This window comes from Schistocerca gregaria, unplaced genomic scaffold (genome assembly GCF_023897955.1).
Source record: "Schistocerca gregaria isolate iqSchGreg1 unplaced genomic scaffold, iqSchGreg1.2 ptg001189l, whole genome shotgun sequence".
NCBI lineage: Eukaryota > Metazoa > Arthropoda > Insecta > Orthoptera > Acrididae > Schistocerca > Schistocerca gregaria.
In genome coordinates this window covers 30,001-37,500 of record NW_026062516.1, presented here as the reverse complement: position 1 = coordinate 37,500, position 7,500 = coordinate 30,001, and the positions used below count along the sequence as shown (strand labels likewise).

Genomic DNA, 7,500 nt, shown 5'->3' with positions numbered 1-7,500 from the left:
CACATTATCCCTTAACCTAACTGTGGTTGTACCACATTATCCCTTAACCTAACTGTGGTTGTACCACATTATCCCTTAACCTAACTGTGGTTTGTACCACATTATCCCTTAACCTAACTGTGGTTGTACCACATTATCCCTTAACCTAACTGTGGTTGTACCACATTATCCCTTACCTAACTGTGGTTGTACCACATTATCCCTTAACCTAACTGTGGTTGTACCACATTATCCCTTAACCTAACTGTGGTTGTACCACATTATCCCTTAACCTAACTGTGGTTGTACCACATTATCCCTTAACCTAACTGTGGTTGTACCACATTATCCCTTAACCTAACTGTGGTTGTACCACATTATCCCTTAACCTAACTGTGGTTGTACCACATTATCCCTTAACCTAACTGTGGTTGTACCACATTATCCCTTAACCTAACTGTGGTTGTACCACATTATCCCTTAACCTAACTGTGGTTGTACCACATTATCCCTTAACCTAACTGTGGTTGTACCACATTATCCCTTAACCTAACTCAAGTTGTCCCTTAACCTAACTCAAGTTGTCCCTTAACCTAACTCAAGTTGTCCCTTAACCTAACTCAAGTTGTCCTTAACCTAACTCAAGTTGTCCCTTAACCTAACTCAAGTTGTCCCTTAACCTAACTCAAGTTGTCCCTTAACCTAACTCAAGTTGTCCCTTAACCTAACTCAAGTTGTCCCTTAACCTAACTCAAGTTGTCCCTTAACCTAACTCAAGTTGTCCCTTAACCTAACTCAAGTTGTCCCTTAACCTACTCAAGTTGTCCCTTAACCTAACTCAAGTTGTCCCTTAACCTAACTCAAGTTGTCCCTTAACCTAACTCAAGTTGTCCCTTAACCTAACTCAAGTTGTCCCTTAACCTAACTCAAGTTGTCCCTTAACCTAACTCAAGTTGTCCCTTAACCTAACTCAAGTTGTCCCTTAACCTAACTCAAGTTGTCCCTTAACCTAACTCAAGTTGTCCCTTACCTAACTCAAGTTGTCCCTTAACCTAACTCAAGTTGTCCCTTAACCTAACTCAAGTTGTCCCTTAACCTAACTCAAGTTGTCCCTTAACCTAACTCAAGTTGTCCCTTAACCTAACTCAAGTTGTCCCTTAACCTAACTCAAGTTGTCCCTTAACCTAACTCAAGTTGTCCCTTAACCTAACCCTCGTTGTCCCTTAACCTAACCCACGTTGTCCCTTAACCTACCCCACGTTGTCCCTTAACCTAACCCACGTTGTCCCTTAACCTAACCCACGTTGTCCCTTAACCTAACCCACGTTGTCCCTTAACCTAACCCACGTTGGTCCCTTAACCTAACCCACGTTGTCCCTTAACCTAACCCACGTTGTCCCTTAACCTAACCCACGTTGTCCCTTAACCTAACCCACGTTGTCCCTTAACCTAACCCACGTTGTCCCTTAACCTAACCCACGTTGTCCCTTAACCTAACCCACGTTGTCCCTTAACCTAACCCACGTTGTCCCTTAACCTAACCCACGTTGTCCCTTAACCTAACCCACGTTGTCCCTTAACCTAACCCACGTTGTCCCTTAACCTAACCCACGTTGTCCCTTAACCTAACCCACGTTGTCCCTTAACCTAACCCACGTTGTCCCTTAACCTAACCCACGTTGTCCCTTAACCTAACCCACGTTGTCCCTTAACCTAACCCACGTTGTCCCTTAACCTAACCCACGTTGTCCCCTTAACCTAACCCACGTTGTCCTTAACCTAACCCACGTTGTCCCTTAACCTAACCCACGTTGTCCCTTAACCTAACCCACGTTGTCCCTTAACCTAACCCACGTTGTCCCTTAACCTAACCCACGTTGTCCCTTAACCTAACCCACGTTGTCCCTTAACCTAACCCACGTTGTCCCTTAACCTAACCCACGTTGTCCCTTAACCTAACCCACGTTGTCCCTTAACCTAACCCACGTTGTCCCTTAACCTAACCCACGTTGTCCCTTAACCTAACCCACGTTGTCCCTTAACCTAACCCCACGGTTGTCCCTTAACCTAACCCACGTTGTCCCTTAACCTAACCCACGTTGTCCCTTAACCTAACCCACGTTGTCCCTTAACCTAAACCCACGTTGTCCCTTAACCTAACCCACGTTGTCCCTTAACCTAACCCACGTTGTCCCTTAACCTAACCCACGTTGTCCCTTAACCTAACCCACGTTGTCCCTTTGCCTAACATAGTTCACTGCTCGGAATCTCTGGGTGTCGTTGTTATCCTCATGTAGATGTCTTGCGAGTGTTGCTTACTTTCCACATATTCCCGCTATCCACTGTCAATTGTACTGCAATAGGACTATATCGCCCCCCCCCCCCTCCCTCTGTCCCCCTCTTTGTGTCTCTGTCCTCTCAAGCTGGTCGGTCTGGCGTTTGAGTGTTAAATGAGCCTCGCAGCTGTTCAGTTGCATTCAGATGTCGACGCCCTCAGTGTACGTCGTGGTATGGTCTGTGTCCATTGTCCGCTGATGTCGTACGCGTAACCCACACGCTGTACCGATCATCGGTCGTTACGTACAGAGTGAAGTAGTGTGATACGTGTGACCGTACGCTGGCTGTGCCCAACGGTGTCGAATCTCAATTTCCATATGATGTGCTCGATGCTACTTGTCTCGTCTCCCAATAACAGCTAGGTTGCACTGTGGTACGCCGTAGAGGCGTGTGGGAGGAACGTACGAACGCATTGTATGTCACCCTGGGTCGCTGGGGGTGGTGGTGCGGTGAGTCAGGTCAGGTCAGGTCAGCGTGAGCCGTCTGATGTAGTGACGCGTGTATTCCGACTTTGTCGTATTGCCTCACACAAAAGTGCTACCCTGGTGGACCGCGTTCCATATCTGGGACATGCCGCAGATGCCGGTTGACAGTGGATCGCGGAAGGGACATCGCATACGTGCGCGGGCACCTTCCACGTGTTCTCTTCTGCACATGTCGCAGTGTGTATGTGGTCTGATGTAGCGTGTCGTGACACATGACATCCTGGCATGCAAGAATTGTTGAATTCGCAAATGTAGGTGGACATCTACGTTTACTGCCCAAGATACGCAAATGAACTGGAAATCCGTTGTTGAGCGGTTGTTCACGCTGGAGGTGAATCTGTGATGGCGACGATCGGTACAGCTATTAACCGGTTGTTTCAGCGGTACCCGCCACATCCACACACGTGACTAGGCCCATGTGGGTATGAAGCGATACGCGGCGGTGGCTTGGTGGGACTGTTCCCGGCCGGTGAAGGGGGGCCGCCCGGCGTGTTGGCCGCGCGCTGCGTGGCGCACGCGCAACAGGCGGCTGGTGGGGGGCGCCGAGTGGCAGGAGCGCCAGCCGACGGGCCCGGCAGGCGGCGCAGCTACGCTGCGGCGCACCCTGCACGCGGCGCCTGGCGGCCAAAGTTGGTTCAGCCGAGCCCGGTGCGAAGCGCGGTGGACATCTGCAGTGTGCTGGTCTGATTGAGGACTGTGTGCGTTGAGGATGCGCCGCCGCCTGGCACTCGGCGCCGCGACGCCGTCTGCTGCTCGGTCGCCCCAGCGGTTCTCGCAGGTGGTTTGTATCGCAGTTGTGCGGACGTGTTGGCGCGTGCGCTGTGCTGGAGAGTTCGCTTCTGCACCCAAGTGGGGCTTTGCCCTTGTGTGGCGCTGGCGTTGGAGCTGCCGGTCACCATAGGTGGCGCGTGTTGTCTCCCCGCCGGCAATGCCACGACAGCACGCTCCCGGCCTCTGTCGGCAGCGGCAAGCTCAGTTGGGAGCAAGGGTGTTCTCACTAAAACCGTCTACTCGCCTAACTCCGGGCGATTGCGCCTCTCTCGAAACCGACCAAGTACCTAGGACGGCGCTGCGCGCCGCCGGGACCTGAGAGGGTTTCGAGGTGTATCGTGCAGGGGAGCTCGGCCTCCTCCTGTTTGCAGAATAATTGAGCGGACGCTTGCGTGTTCGCGCGGGCCCCGGGACACACTCCCGGGCGGCCGGCTGCTCAGCTCTAGTTGACGCAGCTCCCTGGTTGATCCTGCCAGTAGTCATATGCTTGTCTCAAAGATTAAGCCATGCATGTCTCAGTACAAGCCGCATTAAGGTGAAACCGCGAATGGCTCATTAAATCAGTTATGGTTCCTTAGATCGTACCCACGTTACTTGGATAACTGTGGTAATTCTAGAGCTAATACATGCAAACAGAGTCCCGACCAGAGATGGAAGGGACGCTTTTATTAGATCAAAACCAATCGGATTGGCTTGTCTGGTCCGTTTGCCTTGGTGACTCTGAATAACTTTGGGCTGATCGCACGGTCCTCGTACCGCGACGCATCTTTCAAATGTCTGCCTTATCAACTGTCGATGGTAGGTTCTGCGCCTACCATGGTTGTAACGGGTAACGGGGAATCAGGGTTCGATTCCGGAGAGGGAGCCTGAGAAACGGCTACCACATCCAAGGAAGGCAGCAGGCGCGCAAATTACCCACTCCCGGCACGGGGAGGTAGTGACGAAAAATAACGATACGGGACTCATCCGAGGCCCCGTAATCGAATGAGTACACTTTAAATCCTTTAACGAGTATCTATTGGAGGGCAAGTCTGGTGCCAGCAGCCGCGGTAATTCCAGCTCCAATAGCGTATATTAAAGTTGTTGCGGTTAAAAAGCTCGTAGTTGGATTTGTGTCCCACGCTGTTGGTTCACCGCCCGTCGGTGTTTAACTGGCATGTATCGTGGGACGTCCTGCCGGTGGGGCGAGCCGAAGGGGTGCTTTCGCGTCCCGAGGCGGACCCCGTTTAAATCCTACCAGGGTGCTCTTTGTTGAGTGTCTCGGTGGGCCGGCACGTTTACTTTGAACAAATTAGAGTGCTTAAAGCAGGCAAGCCCGCCTGAATACTGTGATCTGTCTCGCGTGTGTCAAGCCCGCCTGAATACTGTGTGCATGGAATAATGGAATAGGACCTCGGTTCTATTTTGTTGGTTTTCGGAACCCGAGGTAATGATTAATAGGGACAGGCGGGGGCATTCGTATTGCGACGTTAGAGGTGAAATTCTTGGATCGTCGCAAGACGAACAGAAGCGAAAGCATTTGCCAAGTATGTTTTCATTAATCAAGAACGAAAGTTAGAGGTTCGAAGGCGATCAGATACCGCCCTAGTTCTAACCATAAACGATGCCAGCCAGCGATCCGCCGCAGTTCCTCCGATGACTCGGCGGGCAGCCTCCGGGAAACCAAAGCTTTTGGGTTCCGGGGGAAGTATGGTTGCAAAGCTGAAACTTAAAGGAATTGACGGAAGGGCACCACCAGGAGTGGAGCCTGCGGCTTAATTTGACTCAACACGGGAAACCTCACCAGGCCCGGACACCGGAAGGATTGACAGATTGATAGCTCTTTCTTGATTCGGTGGGTGGTGGTGCATGGCCGTTCTTAGTTGGTGGAGCGATTTGTCTGGTTAATTCCGATAACGAACGAGACTCTAGCCTGCTAACTAGTCGCGTGACATCCTTCGTGCTGTCAGCGATTACTTTTCTTCTTAGAGGGACAGGCGGCTTCTAGCCGCACGAGATTGAGCAATAACAGGTCTGTGATGCCCTTAGATGTTCTGGGCCGCACGCGCGCTACACTGAAGGAATCAGCGTGTCTTCCTAGGCCGAAAGGTCGGGGTAACCCGCTGAACCTCCTTCGTGCTAGGGATTGGGGCTTGCAATTGTTCCCCATGAACGAGGAATTCCCAGTAAGCGCGAGTCATAAGCTCGCGTTGATTACGTCCCTGCCCTTTGTACACACCGCCCGTCGCTACTACCGATTGAATGATTTAGTGAGGTCTTCGGACTGGTACGCGGCATCGACTCTGTCGTTGCCGATGCTACCGGAAAGATGACCAAACTTGATCATTTAGAGGAAGTAAAAGTCGTAACAAGGTTTCCGTAGGTGAACCTGCGGAAGGATCATTACCGACTAGACTGCATGTCTTTCGATGTGCGTGTCGTGTCGCGCAACACGCTACCTGTACGGCAGTGGCCGTGCGCCGCGTGCGGAACCACGCGTGCCTCTCAAAACTAGCGGAAGTGTTGTTGTTGTTGTTGTTGTGTGGTACGAGCGCTGAAGCTCTGGAGCGGCTGGCCTGCGGTACCTGGCGCCTGGCGCCGGTTTTGAATGACGTTCGCCCGAGTGCCTGTCCGCTCCGGTGTGGAGCCGTACGACGCCCATCGGCTGTGAGGCCGTTGGACACAAAAAAAATAGTGGAACAGGGGCCGTCAGACGCCTCAGTCCCGCAAATGCTACTGTCTTGAAAGAGACAGTGGGAGACTGAAAAGGAAAAGATCACCCAGGACGGTGGATCACTCGGCTCGTGGGTCGATGAAGAACGCAGCAAATTGCGCGTCGACATGTGAACTGCAGGACACATGAACATCGACGTTTCGAACGCACATTGCGGTCCATGGATTCCGTTCCCGGGCCACGTCTGGCTGAGGGTCGGCTACGTATACTGAAGCGCGCGGCGTTTGTCCCGCTTCGGAGACGTGGGAGTGTCGTGGTCGCCTGTGTGGCCGGCCGCGTCTCCTTAAACGTGCGATGCGCGCCCGTCGCCTGGCGGTTCGCATACCGGTACTTTCTCGGTAGCGTGCACAGCCGGCTGGCGGTGTGGCGTGCGACACCTCGTACAACGACCTCAGAGCAGGCGAGACTACCCGCTGAATTTAAGCATATTACTAAGCGGAGGAAAAGAAACTAACAAGGATTCCCCCAGTAGCGGCGAGCGAACAGGGAAGAGTCCAGCACCGAACCCCGCAGGCTGCCGCCTGTCGTGGCATGTGGTGTTTGGGAGGGTCCACTACCCCGACGCCTCGCGCCGAGCCCAAGTCCAACTTGAATGAGGCCACGGCCCGTAGAGGGTGCCAGGCCCGTAGCGGCCGGTGCGAGCGTCGGCGGGACCTCTCCTTCGAGTCGGGTTGCTTGAGAGTGCAGCTCCAAGTGGGTGGTAAACTCCATCTGAGACTAAATATGACCACGAGACCGATAGCGAACAAGTACCGTGAGGGAAAGTTGAAAAGAACTTTGAAGAGAGAGTTCAAAAGTACGTGAAACCGTTCTGGGGTAAACGTGAGAAGTCCGAAAGGTCGAACGGGTGAGATTCACGCCCATCCGGCCACTGGCCCCCGCCCTCGGCAGATGGGGCCGGCCGCCCGCGCGGAGCAATCCGCGGCGGGGTCGTGTCCGGTTGCCTTTCCACTCGCCGCGGGGTGGGGCCGTTCCGGTGTGCGGTGGGCCGCACTTCTCCCCTAGTAGGACGTCGCGACCCGCTGGGTGCCGGCCTACGGCCCGGGTGCGCAGCCTGTCCTTCCGCGGGCCTCGGTTCGCGTCTGTTGGGCAGAGCCCCGGTGTCCTGGCTGGCTGCTCGGCGGTATATCTGGAGGAGTCGATTCGCCCCTTTGGGCGCTCGGGCTCCCGGCAAGCGCGCGCGGTTCTTCCCGGATGACGGACCTACCTGGCCCG

At 53.7% G+C, this 7,500-nt stretch overlaps 3 non-coding genes across 3 annotated transcripts in view; all 3 read left to right on the top strand.

The window, feature by feature from the left end:
- The first annotated feature begins 4,028 nt into the window (after positions 1-4,028).
- On the top strand, positions 4,029-5,957 carry LOC126329536 (small subunit ribosomal RNA). The gene has a single exon (XR_007562320.1). It is a non-coding gene; the product is annotated as a small subunit ribosomal RNA (ribosomal RNA).
- A 371-nt stretch (positions 5,958-6,328) lies between these two features.
- LOC126329542 (5.8S ribosomal RNA) lies at positions 6,329-6,483 on the top strand. Its single transcript, XR_007562325.1, has one exon. It is a non-coding gene; the product is annotated as a 5.8S ribosomal RNA (ribosomal RNA).
- Positions 6,484-6,671: 188 nt separating this feature from the next.
- LOC126329537 (large subunit ribosomal RNA) overlaps positions 6,672-7,500 on the top strand; it is a 4,222-nt gene continuing 3,393 nt past the window's right edge. The window contains exon 1 of the ribosomal RNA XR_007562321.1: positions 6,672-7,500. This exon is cut by the window's right edge and continues 3,393 nt beyond it. This is a non-coding gene — a ribosomal RNA (large subunit ribosomal RNA).